Consider the following 13,897-nt stretch of genomic DNA (forward strand, 5'->3'; position numbering starts at 1 on the left):
GAGTAACCTAATGTGTGGTGAATTTTGGTTTTAATAACCTTTCATCACAAAGTCCAGTTTGTTTGGGTGGTAAAGTAGGGGCTGGAGAGCTTAAGGGTACTGTCTGTGGTTCCAGGGTAAGACTAATATAGTTGTCCAGGAGTGCAGATTTGTTACTGGCTTGGTGAAATCTAATGATAGAATATACCACCAGTTCGAGGTATCTGCCTTGTTTTCTGACAGTTTGAACGGAGATTGGCACTCAGAGCTGTGAGCCACTCTGGACAGTGTTACACCCCTATGCAGAGAAACCTCCTCTCCAAACCTATCGCTAATATGGGGTGAGAGGAGGGGAACCTGAACAGCTAAAAAGGTTTCCTCTTTTACCCCCAGAAAGGGTAGTAGGTTATTCCCAAATACAAAAATGACCACTATTCCGGACTCCTTAAAATTTATAAGGCCATCCAACTTTTGCTTAAATTCCTGAGAGCTAGTTGACTAAATTTATTTAGTCTATTAACTTCCTATAATATAACGCTTCTTTAAATTCTTATTCCCTCTTTAGTTTTCCCAACCACCTCAGGTATATCAAGCTTACTTTTGTAACATCTTTTAGCTACCTTTAAATACTTCAGACATGTCATTTAATTTTAAAACATCCTCTCTCAAGACTAAATCCCAGATTTTGTTAGTTTCCTAATATCCATACAAACTGACAAAACTTTAACTATAGCTGTTTTAGTGCTGCATCTAAAATGTAATTCCATCCATTTCAGTTAGCATTGTATTTGTCCTCTGCTGAACTTTCTACAGCTTAATTGTGTCTGTCTTCAACTATGGTGACTGAAACTGGACATTATACTCCAAATGCATCTAACAAGTGGGCTAAATGATATTCTGGGTAAGAACATAAGAGCATGTACGAACTGGCATACTGGGCCACACCACAGTCCATCTTACCCAGTAGTTGTCTCTAACAATGGTCCATACCAGAGCTTCAGGGGGAAAGTACAGAGCAGGGCAATTTTGGAATGCTCCACCCGTCATCCACTCCCAGTTTCTGGTAGTCAGAGATTTGGTTTCACCCCAACCATAGGGTTCTGTTCTGACCATTTTGGCTAATAGCATTGATGGACCTTTCCTCCCGGAAGTTATCCTGTTCTTTTTTGAACCCAGCTGTACTTTTGGCTATCACAACATCCCATGGCAATGAGTTGCATAAGTTCGTTGTGCATTGTATGCAAGAGTACTTCCTCTGGTTTGTATTATACCTGTTGTCTATTAATTTCATCAGGTGATCCCTGGTTTTGTATTGTGTGAAAGGGTAAATAACACTTCTCTATTTACTTTTTCCACACTATTCATGATTTTATAGACCTTTATCGCGGGGGTTCCCAAACTTTTTTCCCCGAGGCCCACCTGTGCAGCTGCAATAGGCACTGTGGCCCACTATTAACACTTCTTGAAGAAAATTATTAATTTTAATTATCACATACATATAAACTCTAATACAGTAAATAAACAATGTACATGTTTCCTTTTCATTTTAATGTAAACAATTGGAATGATAGAAAGCCCTAGCAATATGCACTCAAAGAAATGCTTCAAGATCTTTGAAATCAAATAATTTTAGTAAAATTACACTTTAAAAAAAACGTTGAGAGCAAAATGTGGCATTCAGCTAGGGAAAACACAATTTTGTTTAAAAGTGAACTATAAGCAATACAGTAATGTAACAAAATTGCTAAAAAGTGTTATTACTTGAGTTAAAAAATAGTTTTCCAACTTTGAAAACTATATTATGTATTCAATTTTTTTAGTGTAAAATCTGAATTTCTGTGCTGTGTAAGTAAAGACCCAACCGTATTATCTACTAATTAGAAAAGAATCAAATATTGTAAATAAAATATAAAATAACTTGCAGACTAGGAGTCTTCTTAATGGCATGGATATGCCTGCTTCTCCTTGCACAGTTTTTCCAGCTGGGGACATATGTTAGTGAGGCTCAACCTGATTTCATCTTCAATTTTCAGCTCAGTTCAGAAGGAACATAATTTCTCTCATTCTTTCATATCTGCGTTGGCTGTGCAGTATTAACAGGCGTAAAAAGCATGATTTTGTTATGAGAGTCTGCAGATATGACTCTGAATACACAACAGGAGCAGACCTGTTGAGTAAGGCCTTGTCCACACATGGAATTATTCCAGAATAGTTTTGGAAAAAGGGAATAGCTATTCTGCTTTACAGTCACACTCTACCTTATTCCAGAATAATTTTCCTGTGTAGACAAGCCCTATACTGATCCTGTTATTTGTATTATGGCTAAGGCTATGGTTTAGTCACGGGTATTTTAGTAGAAGTCATGGACAGATCGTAGGCAATAAACAAAAATTCACGGCCCGTGACCTGTACTATAAATACCCCGACTAAATCTTAGGTGCTCTGGTGGACTCCCAGGTGCTTCAGGGAGGGGGACCCTCTGGGGCGCTGCCGCTGCTGCTGCTCTGGAGGGAGGCTCCAGGGGGGCCCCCTGGGGCCCTGCTGCAGCTCCAGGGGGTGCGTCCCAAGGCCCCGCTGTAGCTCCAGGCCAGTGCCTGGAGCTACCCAAGCAGCAGCCAGTGCTTCTGGCCCCAGGGCCATCCCAGCTGCTCGGCCGACCCTGGGGTCAGCCACATTGGCTGCTGCAGAAGTCACAGAGGTCCCAAAAAGTCACTGAATTCATGACTTCCATAACCTCTGTGAAAGACGTGCAGCGTTAATTACATCCCTAACCAAGACTGGCATAGTAAAAGACAGTCCTTGCCCCAAGGAGTTTACAGTATAAATAGAGAAGTTGGACAAAGGGAGGATTATTATCCTGATAGGTGGTTAACTAAGGCCCAGAGAGAATAAGTTACTTGATCAGAGTTACACACAGAATTTGTGACAGAGTTGGGACCTGAATTCAGATTTGCTTAGGCCTTAACCACAGGACAAGCCTTCCTTTCTCTTTTGACAGTGGCCTTGTCTAAATGTAGAAATGGCACCTGTTTGACTTAAATCCGTTTTTAACCAATTTAGTTGACCTGGTGCAAATCCCTGTATGGACATTCAGTTTAGAAGTGGCTTATTTTGGTTTAGTCTAAGCCTGTTCCCAATCAAATTAACCTAAACCAAAATAAGCCTGGTTTAAACCTAAAATAATAGTATCCTCCCAACCTCTTGCACTTACTTAACTAAATCAGTTTAAAATCATACCTTAAGGTAAAGTGGTGGGACTTTCTTGTGTAGACAAGTCCATGGTCACATTTCAGAGTAGAAACATGTTAAATTGCTTTATAATATGCATTTTCCCAGAGAATACATATTATTAAATTACAGGATGTTTTGTGGTGAACAGTGAGAGGAATCACAGTGTTGCTTCATGGTCCTAGCTGCCAGCTAAAATATCGAAGAGACATCTTTTGATTCAGAAAGTTCCCTCGGGGACCCATTACATGCATACTCCAAAGGATGTCTCAGTCCCTTTTATTAAATTAACGATATTAAGGTAGCAGATTACATTAATTCCAGGTGTCTATTCCTCCTATTCTATATATGCCTAGTCCTAATCTGCATTTAAGGACTCAGTCCTCTTGCAATGAAGAAAATGGCAAATCTGTTGTTTTCAGTGGCAGCAGAACTGGGCCCCTAAGGCTGGAGAATCCCAAGTTTACTTTCTCCTTTTACTAATATTCTTGTGTGCATTATGAATATATATACAGAAATTGTTGGATATAGTACTTATCATATTTAAGTCACACTTCTATGGTGAATGGTTTCTACAGGTGACATCTTCTGTAGGAATTTGTGGAGAGTTTCCACTATAGGAGAAGGTAGAGTCAGGCTGGAGGAGATTTTGCATTGTAGCAAGCTATAAGTGGATGCCTATACAGAAAGACAAAACGGGAAGTATGCAATAAAAACTAGGAATTAAGAGAGAGGCATATATTAACACTAAATCTTTCTCATTACTGTTCATAGAAATCCGTGCTGTTGTACTTGTCTATCTAGGTACTTATATGGTCCTGATCACTGTAGTATGTGAGCACCGCCACAATTGTTAATGGATTTTATGCTCACTGCCCCGCTTTGTGACGTAGACAAATGTATTCCCATTGTCACGGTCCTGGGCTAGCTCTCTGTGGGTACCAACACAGGTGATAGGCCCTGCCCCTTTACCTCTCTCAGGGTGAAACCTTGAGATACTCCCAGTCTCACACTGGGTACCAGGGCTACAGCACCCTGTGTACCCACTGTGACTGCTCAGGGCTTGTCTCTGGCTTTGTCTACATGAACAATTAGGTTTTCCCTTCCAGTATCTTTCTCCTACAAAAGGAAACACACCTCTACCCCGATATAATGCGGTCCTCAGGAGCCAAAAAATCTTACTGCATTATAGGTGAAACCGCATTATATCGAACTTGCTTTGGCCTCAAGCATTTCCGTTATTAATAGTCACTTCCCACCCTGACTGACCTCTCAACCCATCCAACCCCCCGCTCCTTGTCCCCTGACTACCCCCTCCAGAGACCCCCTGCCCTAACCACCCCTCCCAAGACGCCACTCCCTATCTAAGCCCCCCTGCTCCTTGTCCCCGACCTCCCCCTCCAGAGACCCCCTAATCACCCCCAGTACCCCACCCCCTACCCAACCTCCCTCCTCCCTATCCACACCCCCGCCCCCTGACAGGCCCCTCGGGACTCCCACACCCACACCCACACCTCAAAATCCAATGCCCCCAGAACCTCCGAACCATCCAACCCTCCCTGCTCCCTGACCGCCCCCTGAGACCCTCTGCCCCTTATCCAACCGCTCGGCCCTGGACCAGCACCCTTAACACACCGCTCAGAGCAGCGTATCAGAGCCAGACACGCTGATGCGCTGATCCGCTGGAGCGCACAGCCCTGTCCCCCAGAGCGCTGCTTTACGGTGTTATATCCTAATTCGTGTTATATCAGGTCGCGTTATATCGGGGTAGAGGTGCATATGGCTCTGTGTCATTGGTTTTTCTGTCTGTCTTCTAAATTCTCTATGACCTACCTCCATTTGGACCCTGCTGATGCACATTAACAGTTCATTAATGTGTTTTAATCTAATCCTCTTTGAAACATGACTAGATCAAAGTGCATTAACAAACTGTTAATATGCATCAGTAGGGTCCACACAGACACAGTAAGGACAGGTTTCAGAGTAGCAGCCGTGTTAGTCTGTATCCGCAAAAAGAACAGCAGTACTTGTGGCACTTGTTAGTCTCTAAGGTGCCACAAGTTCTCCTGTTCTTTTTACCGACACAGTGGGGTCTAGTGAGGGGTAGAATCACACCCCAGCTTGCCACAAACTATGTTTGTGGAGACAAGCCCTCTGTGAAATCCTGCTAAGTTCTTTGTCTTCTCCTCTGCCCCTTGAACCTGTCCAAACTGCTTTGGTCAGCATACCAGGCGGTTGGAGATAGTGTCAAATAGCCCAATTACAAATACTTAAAGTATAATGCAGAAAACCTGCTGCTTTGAAGTCTGTTGTCTTCTGTCCTGTGTAGATGCCTACCTTCTGCTTGAATTAACCCTTTGTAATACTCTAGTAAACAACACAACAACAATCAGATTGACATATAATATTAATAAAATGCTACAGAAAACCCCACATCCTTCACATCCATTTTACAGAAGAAGATGAGTCAGAGTATTTAAGGGGCTTGCCCAGATCATAAGAAGTCTGTGGCTGAACTGGGAATTGAACCAAAGTCTCAATTCCTAGTCCAATGCTCCACCCACTAGACCATCCTTACTTCCCTTACATTATAGGTATTACCATATTGATTAGGTAATTGAACCAAATCTATCACCGTGGTACCTGAAGTATCCCTGATGACTGAAAAAAGTGATATTAACATAGACTATTTAGGTAATATGCTATATTGTCTATACATTAACTATATGTGCTAGAGACTTTCTTTGATGTTTATTTACACTGAAAATCCTGTATTGGGCATCCCTACATTACATACCCCAGTACATTAAAAGTTCAGTAAAACACTAGATTGCATGTATAGAGGACCCACAGTGATTTTGTGTCTCAGGTCAGCCTTTATCACTGTCTCAGTATCCACTGTTAGTGTTCTTGTTTAGAAAGTCAAAGTACTCATTTGGTGTATCAGAGAAATTATCTCAGTTAACATTTTTCTCCTCTAGATTTCTGGTTTCAATGGGCAGTGGATCCTGCTACATTCTCGCTACACTCAGCACTATCCTCCTAAATATATATATTTCTGACTGTCAACTATATAAAGGAAAAATGGCTACCAAGTATATCTGGGGATTCCAGAATCTTATACATATATCACACTGCAAGTAACAGCACTCTTTGGGGCAGTGACGGTCACTTATTATATGTCTGAACAATGCATAGTTCATGGGAACCCAACCTAAACAAGACCTCTAGTAGAACTGATCAGCGATGGAAATTGTCCTGTAGAAAATTCTAATATTGTGACAATTGATTTTTTGCCCTAAATTGGGATGAAATATTGAAACTTTTGACAAAATAAAGTGTTCTGAAACTTTTTTCCCAGAAATGTCAGAATGTTTAGTTTTGACATTTTTTTATCGAAATTAAAAGTTTTGAAATTCCAGACTTGAAACATTTCAGTTCAATTTTCTTGATGGAACATTCTGCCAAAATCAATCTGTCGTTGAAAAGAATAAAACATTGTATACTCTTAATTCTACCCTGTATTAAATTGCAACGTATTGCCAATCAACTTTCTATTTAATTATACATATATATATATATAAAATTTAACTTACTAGAGCTGGTCAAATAGCAGAAAAAGTATTTGCTGAATATATTTAATGAATATTAGCTGAGCAATATATTTGAGGAATAGTAGTATTTGGTCAGCTATAATGCTATTTAAATCCACAGATGTCTTAACTGAATAAAATTATTCCACAAATAACAGTAAAATTGCTTAAATAATGCATTTTACAAGTACTATTCAATCAACCTTGCTTATTACATACAGTACCTTGCATAAATTTTCTAACATTTCCCTTTGCTCCACGTCTCTTTCCTATAGTAGCCGATCATGGTGCATCTTTTCCTGAGTTGTCTTTTGTTTCTTTCTTCCTCCTCTCTCTCATATTTTATTCCCTTTCCCACCTTAGATTTTCTCTTTACCTCCTTTATAATTTGTATCTCCTTGCTTCTCCTGTTTTCCCTACACTCTCTCCTTCCAAGATCACTCAACTTCTCTCTTTTTAATTTACCCCATCCATCTTTTCCTCTCTCTGTCCCACTTACCCCCATCCACGGACCCCATGTAGGACTTGGAAGTGTTACCAGACTCCCAATCACGAGTGGACAAAACCAGTAGCCACATACTGCTATAAAAAGATGGGAAAGGTATTCCTTTGTTCAGGGACAACTCTAAGCCACTCAGCTTTCTGGCTGCTGAAGGTGGGGGCGGGGGAAGTATTTTTGCTACTCTACTATTCCCCAGACTTCAGTTGTGAGCCCTCCTGCCCAGAGAATAGCTCCATTGCCTGCCTCTGCTGTGGTTACAGTTTTCCCAATCCTCAGCGGAATGAAAGTGACCTGACGCGTGTTAGTTTTACTGTCACCCACAGAGATTTGGAAGACAGCAGTGAAAATTCAGAAGAGTCTGCTCACTTTTTACTCTGCTGCAGTTTATTGTACTCCTGAGCAGGACAGCAGCACTGGCATGGTGTTTGCTCACCTAGGAAATCAGCACTGCATCTGTTTACACTCCGTTCACATTTGGAAGGTTTCCTTCACAGCCAGACTGGTTAGGGACTAATTTTCTTTTAAAATGAAAGCTTCGATTCTGCAGAGGGAGATGCACTCACTCGGCACAGTTTCCAACCTATAGCAGGTGAGCGGACTTTTCAGGCCCTATTCTTTCATGCTGCCTGCTTATGCCTGAATCAGCCTCTCTTATATGCACCTCCTGCACAACCATGTAATTGCCACTCAGGCAGGCCTAACAAATTGTAACATCAACTATGCAGATTATAAACTCTTTAGGGTAGGGGGCTTGGATTATGAGCTTCTTGGGGTAATGGGGTCTTATCTTCCTGTCTGTAAAGTATCACACACACCTTTGTTGCTATATAAAGAATAATACACTTCCTATCGAAACATTTCTTTTTCTACATTTCACTCAGAAGCTCTTCACCATATGTATATTTTTGCTGAGTTGCACATGCTGCTATGTCTACAGTCAGTGACCCAACTCAGCGTAAATCTTCTTGTTCAGATAACAAGGCAACACAGAAACAGGAAAAAAAACATACATCACAGAAAATCTGGAAGACATCCCAAAAAAACCCACTAGACACCATAGAGCCATATGCTTCCCTTAATCATAGATAGCTGCAAAAAGGGAAAACTCTCAAAAAAATCACTGTACAAATTAGCTCTGACAATTAATACACATCAGGTCAACCAGTCATGACAGAAATGTTTGTTGTAACTGGCAGTCAGTGTGAATAGAATTACCCTATGAAAACCTTTTTTTTAAAAAATAAAAACTGTGTCAAATATAGTGAGGAAGCACAGTATCGCTGAACTTACAGCTGTATCTGCAATTCTTATGCTTTTTATATATATGACAAGTGCTCTTAAAAACATTGTGCTGGTGTTGTACAAATTCACAGAATGAATGATCTTTGTCCTGAAGAATCATAGAATTGTAGGACTGGAAAGGTTCTCAAGATGTTATGTAGCCCTGTCCCCTGCACTCATGGCAGCACTAAGTATTCTCTTACAAACTAAATAGAGAAAGGAAAAGACTGAAGGAAAGTGGTACAACATACAGAGAAAGTCAGCAGTAAAGCCAGCTGGTCATTATGAGCCAATGGGGTTCAGCACTTTCCAAAAATCAGGTTCCTTTAATGTCTCAAGTTGGGCACCCAAAAATTGAGGCACTCAAAATGATTATGTCTGAAAATGAAAGTTAATACATTTAATAGATATAAGCAAAATGGTTTGAAAATATCACTGGAGACCAAGAGATACTTTTGCACCTAGAAAAAATATATCAGCCACAGTCTGATATGTTTGTATGTAGAGCTGGGAAAAAAATTTTGGTTTGCTGACAGTTCTGCCAGGAAAAAAAATTGGTTTGGGTCAAAGCAAATTTGAAAATTAAGAAAAATTTCAACAAAAAGAACGAGGAGTACTTGTGGCATCTAAGAGACTAACAAATTTATTTGAGCATAAGCTTTTGTGGGCTAAAACCCACTTCATCGGATGCATGCAGTGGAAAATACAATAGGAAGATATATATATATATATATATACATACAGAGAACATGAAAAAATGGGTGTTGCCATACCAACTATAACGAGAGTAATCAGTTAAGGTGAGCTATTATCAGCAGGAGAAAAAAAACTTTTGTGGCTATAATCAGGATGGCCCATTTCCAACAGTTGACAAGAAGGTGTGAGTAACAGTAGGGGGAAAAATAAGCATGGGGAAATAGTTTTACTTTGTATAATGATCCATCCACTCTCAGTCTTTATTCATGCCTAATTTAATGGTGTCCAGTTTGCAAATTAATTCCAATTCAGCAGTTTCTCATTGGAGTCTGTTTTTGAAGTGTTTTTGTTGTAGTATTGCGACTTTTAGGTCTGTAATTGAGTGACCAGGGAGATTGAAGTGTTCTCCGACTGGTTTTTGAATGTTATCATTCTTGATGTCTGATGTGTCCGTTTATTCTTTTACATAGAGACTGTCCGATTTGGCAAATATACATGGCAGAGGGGCATTGCTGGCACATGATGGCCTGCATTCACCTGCACATCTACCAATGTGATATATGCCATCATGTGCCAGCAATACCCCTCTGCTATGTACATTGGCCAACGTACAGTATTTTGTATTTGTCAACATTTAAATTTCATCTGTCATTTTGTTGCCCAGTCACCCACAGTTTTGCGATATTCCTTCGTAATATTTTGCAGTCTGCTTTGGACTTAACTATCTTGAGTGATTTTGTATATTCTGCAGACTTTGCCACCACACTGTTTTAGCCCTTTTTTCTAGATCATTTTTGAATATATTGAGCAGATCTGGTCCCAGTACAGATCCTTGGGGGGACCTTTCTATTTAACTCTCTCCACTGTGAAAACTGATCATTGATTCTTACCCTTTTTTTCCTATCTTTTGACCAGTTACTGATTCATGACAGGACCTTTTCTTTTATCCCATGACGGCTTATTCTACTTAAGAGTCTTTGATAAGGGACCTTGTCAAAGGCTTTCTGAAAGTCCAAGTACACTGTATCACCCTGGTCCATGTTTTGTTGACACCTTCAAAGAATTCTAATAGATTGGTAACGTATGATTTCCCTTTACAAAAGCCATGTTGTCTCTTCCCCAACAAATCATGTTCATCTATGTGTCTGATAATTCTGTTTTTTAATATAGTTTCAAACAATTTGCCTGCTACTGAAGTTAGGCTTACTGGCCTGTAATTGCCAGAATTGGCTCTTTAGTCCCTTTTAAAAATTGGTACATTAGTTACCTTTCAGACATAGAGGCTGATTTAGGTGATGGTTTACATACCACAGTAAGGAGTCTGCAATTTCATATCTGAATTCCTTCAGAACTCTTGGGTGAATACCATCTGGTCCTGTGACTTACTCCTGTTTAATTTTATCAATTTGTTCCAAACCTTCCTCTTATTGATACCTTAAGCTGAGACAGTTTCTTAGATTTGTCACCTAAAAAGAATCGCTCAGGTGTGGGAATCTCCCCCACATCCTCTGCAGTGAAGACTGATTCAAATTCATTTAACGTCTCTGCAACGGCCTTGTCCTGAGTGCTCCTTTAGCACCTTGATCCTCCAGTGGCTCCACTGACTAGTTAATAGGCTTCCTGCTTCTGATGTACTAAAAAAAAAAAAAAAATATTGCTGTTAGTTTGTGTCTTTCTCTAGTTGCTTTTCAAAGTTGTCTTAGCCTGCCTTATAATACTTTACATTTGACTTGCCAGAGTTTATGCTCCTTTCCATTTTCCTCCCTCGGATTTTACTTCCAATTTTAAAAGGATGCTTCTAATCACCTCTTTTACTCTGCTGTTTAGCCATGGTGGCAGTTTTTTGGTCCTCTTTTTTTACATTTGGGGTATACATTTAGTTTGATCCTCTAGTATGGTGGCTTTTAAATAGTCTTCATGCAGTTTGCAGGCATTTCACCCTTGTGGCTGTTCCTTTTAATTTCCATTTAATAGCTTCATGTTTGTGTAGTTCCCCCTTTTGAAGTTAAATGCTACTGTTGCTGGTTTCTTTGGTGTGTCCCCCCCCCACAAGGATGTTACATTTAATTACATTATGGTCACGACTACTGAGCATTTCAGCTCTTGGACCAGATCCTGTGCTATCAAGAATTACCTCTCCTCTCTTGTACGTTCTAGGATGATCTGCTCCAGGAAGCAGTTATTTATGGTGTCTAGAAATTTTATCTCTGCATCTCTTCCTGAGGTGATGCATACCTAATCACCAACAAGTGTCACCATCCTCATTTGCTATCCTCTTTATTTTTCAAGCATGGAATTTCTGTCCACAGAGATGCTATAGTAGAGGCCTGCAGTCTCTACTTGGTAAAGGTTCCTAGTATATTACATGGATAAAGTGGGCTAAAGATGTTGTATAGCAAAAATAGTAAAAGGAAATCAAAATATTGCATTAAAATGTTTGTTTATATTGACAAATATAATTTATTTTTAGTATTAAATTCACAATGTTCTTGTGTCATTTACTTTGTTAATTTAACTAATTCTTTGTAAATTCAGAGCATGTTAGTAATTTGCTCTTAGATCTTGGCTCAAAAGTGGGATGTATGATTATTTTTCTGAAAGAATTGTTGAGCTTATGCTTGCCACTTAATTACTTTGCCCTGCTACCCTAAGTGACTTCCATCTGAGGATCTCAAAGCACTTTACAAACTTCACAGCATGCTTGTGAAGTAGGTATTATCCCTGTTTTATGGAGGATTGTTAGAGACTAATGGGCTGATTTCAGAGATGCTGTGCATCCAACCACTTGCAGCCGAAGTCAATGAAAACTGTGGGTGATGGATACCTCTGAAAAACCAGACCTTAAGTGATTTGCTGTTGATCACAAAGAAAGCTGTGGCAGACATGGGAAAAGAATCTGTCTTCTGACTCCCAGTCTATTTTGTTAGTATGAAGTAAAATTAGCAAAGTTCTACTGTATTTTATAGCTGCTTTTTTCTACTCTGTCCCTTATATAACTATCAAGATGACGAGTGCCTCCTTAGCTGTAACTAATACAAATCTAAACTAAATATTTGTTTTGTATTGTAGATTATTCTGAAAAGCAACTCTAAGTTCCTCTCTTCAGTACTAACTGGTAGTGTCTCTTGTGATCAAGTATTCATGGATAGCTTGTTCCAGCAAATGTAAGTCCACATTTAGATCTGAGTTCTGAAGCTGGAAGTGAAATACACAGTGAGCACAAGTTTGTAAACTTAGTGTTTGACTAACTGCTAAATCATTAAGTATATTTAATATATCCTTGGATTTGTCTTTGTAATAAATGGGTTCTTGTTAGATAATTGATTCCTGAGACATCAAGTTGTTAAGCCCAATTTGGTTTATTCAAGTCAGATTGTCCTGACCAAAGAAAATGTCAGCACGGCAGAGAAAGGCAATTACTTACCAACCTCTGGAGCTACCTGGCTATGTACTTGCACTGGGCCAAATTTACAGGTCTTTATGCCCCCCTCCCTCCTTGTTTATTTTATATTAAATTGGCAGCTAACTCTGTCAGGTATTATTGTTTGCAGTGTTGTTGTAGCTGTGCTGGTCCCAGAATATGAATGAGACAAGGAGGCTGAGGTTATATCTTTTATTGGACCATTTATTTTATTGTTGTTGGAAGAGAAAAGCTTTTGAGCTTCAGAGAGCTCTTCTTCAGGACCTGCTCGAAAGCTTTTCTCTTCCACCAACAGAAGTTGATCCAATAAAACATTGGATCCACCTTGTCTCTCTAAATTTTTATTGTCCGCTTACTATCAAATGTCTACCTTGCTGTTAGTTGACTAAATAGTTACATACAATACACTCCAAATTTCCAGAGTACAAAAGGTCACATGAGTTTTGGCCAACAGAGACAGTTTTTCTTAATTAACTATTTTCCTTTTTGCAGTTACACTTTATGCTTTTGATTACAATTTTATAACAATTTGTTACTAAGATATATATGCTTATAGTCAGCTCTGTTTAAGCAGTTGCAACAATAAGTTTGCAAAGCCGATTAGTTTTAGATTAAAGCTGTCAAGTAAAAAAATCACGCAATTAATTGCGTGATTAATTGCACTGTTAAATACTAGAATACCATTTATTTAAATATTTTTGGATGTTTTCTACATTTTCAAATATGGTTATTTCAATTACAATACAGAATAGAAAGTGCACTGTGCTCACTTTTGTTTTTGAGTACAAGTGTTTGCACTGTAAAAAACCAAAAACAGTATTTTTCAGTTCACCTAATACAAGTACGTAGTGCAAGCTCTTTATCATGAAAGTTGAACTTACAAATGTAGAATTATGTTGAAAAAAACTGCATTCAGAAATAAAACAATGTAAAATTTCAGAGTCTGCAGGTCCACTCAGTTCTACTTCTTGTTCAGCCATTTGCTCAGACAAACAAGTTTGTTTATGTTTGCAGGAGATAACGCTGCCCGCTTCTTGTTTACAATGTCACCTGAAAGCGAGAACAGGTGTTCTCATGGCACTGTTGTAGCCGGCATCGCAAGATATTTACGCACTAGATGCACTTAAGATTCATGTGTCCCTTCATGCTTCAACCACCATTCCACAGGACATGCATCCATACTAATGGCAGGTTCTG

At 39.4% G+C, this 13,897-nt stretch overlaps 1 long non-coding RNA gene across 1 annotated transcript in view; it reads left to right on the top strand.

Moving 5' to 3' along the window:
• LOC144274714 (uncharacterized) overlaps positions 1–13,897 on the top strand; it is a 37,886-nt gene that overhangs the window by 5,773 nt on the left and 18,216 nt on the right. Inside the window, exon 2 of the long non-coding RNA XR_013347935.1 lies at positions 12,349–12,443. This is a non-coding gene — a long non-coding RNA (uncharacterized LOC144274714). The remainder of the gene's footprint in view (positions 1–12,348; positions 12,444–13,897) is intronic.

Source organism: Eretmochelys imbricata, chromosome 1 (genome assembly GCF_965152235.1).
Source record: "Eretmochelys imbricata isolate rEreImb1 chromosome 1, rEreImb1.hap1, whole genome shotgun sequence".
NCBI lineage: Eukaryota > Metazoa > Chordata > Testudines > Cheloniidae > Eretmochelys > Eretmochelys imbricata.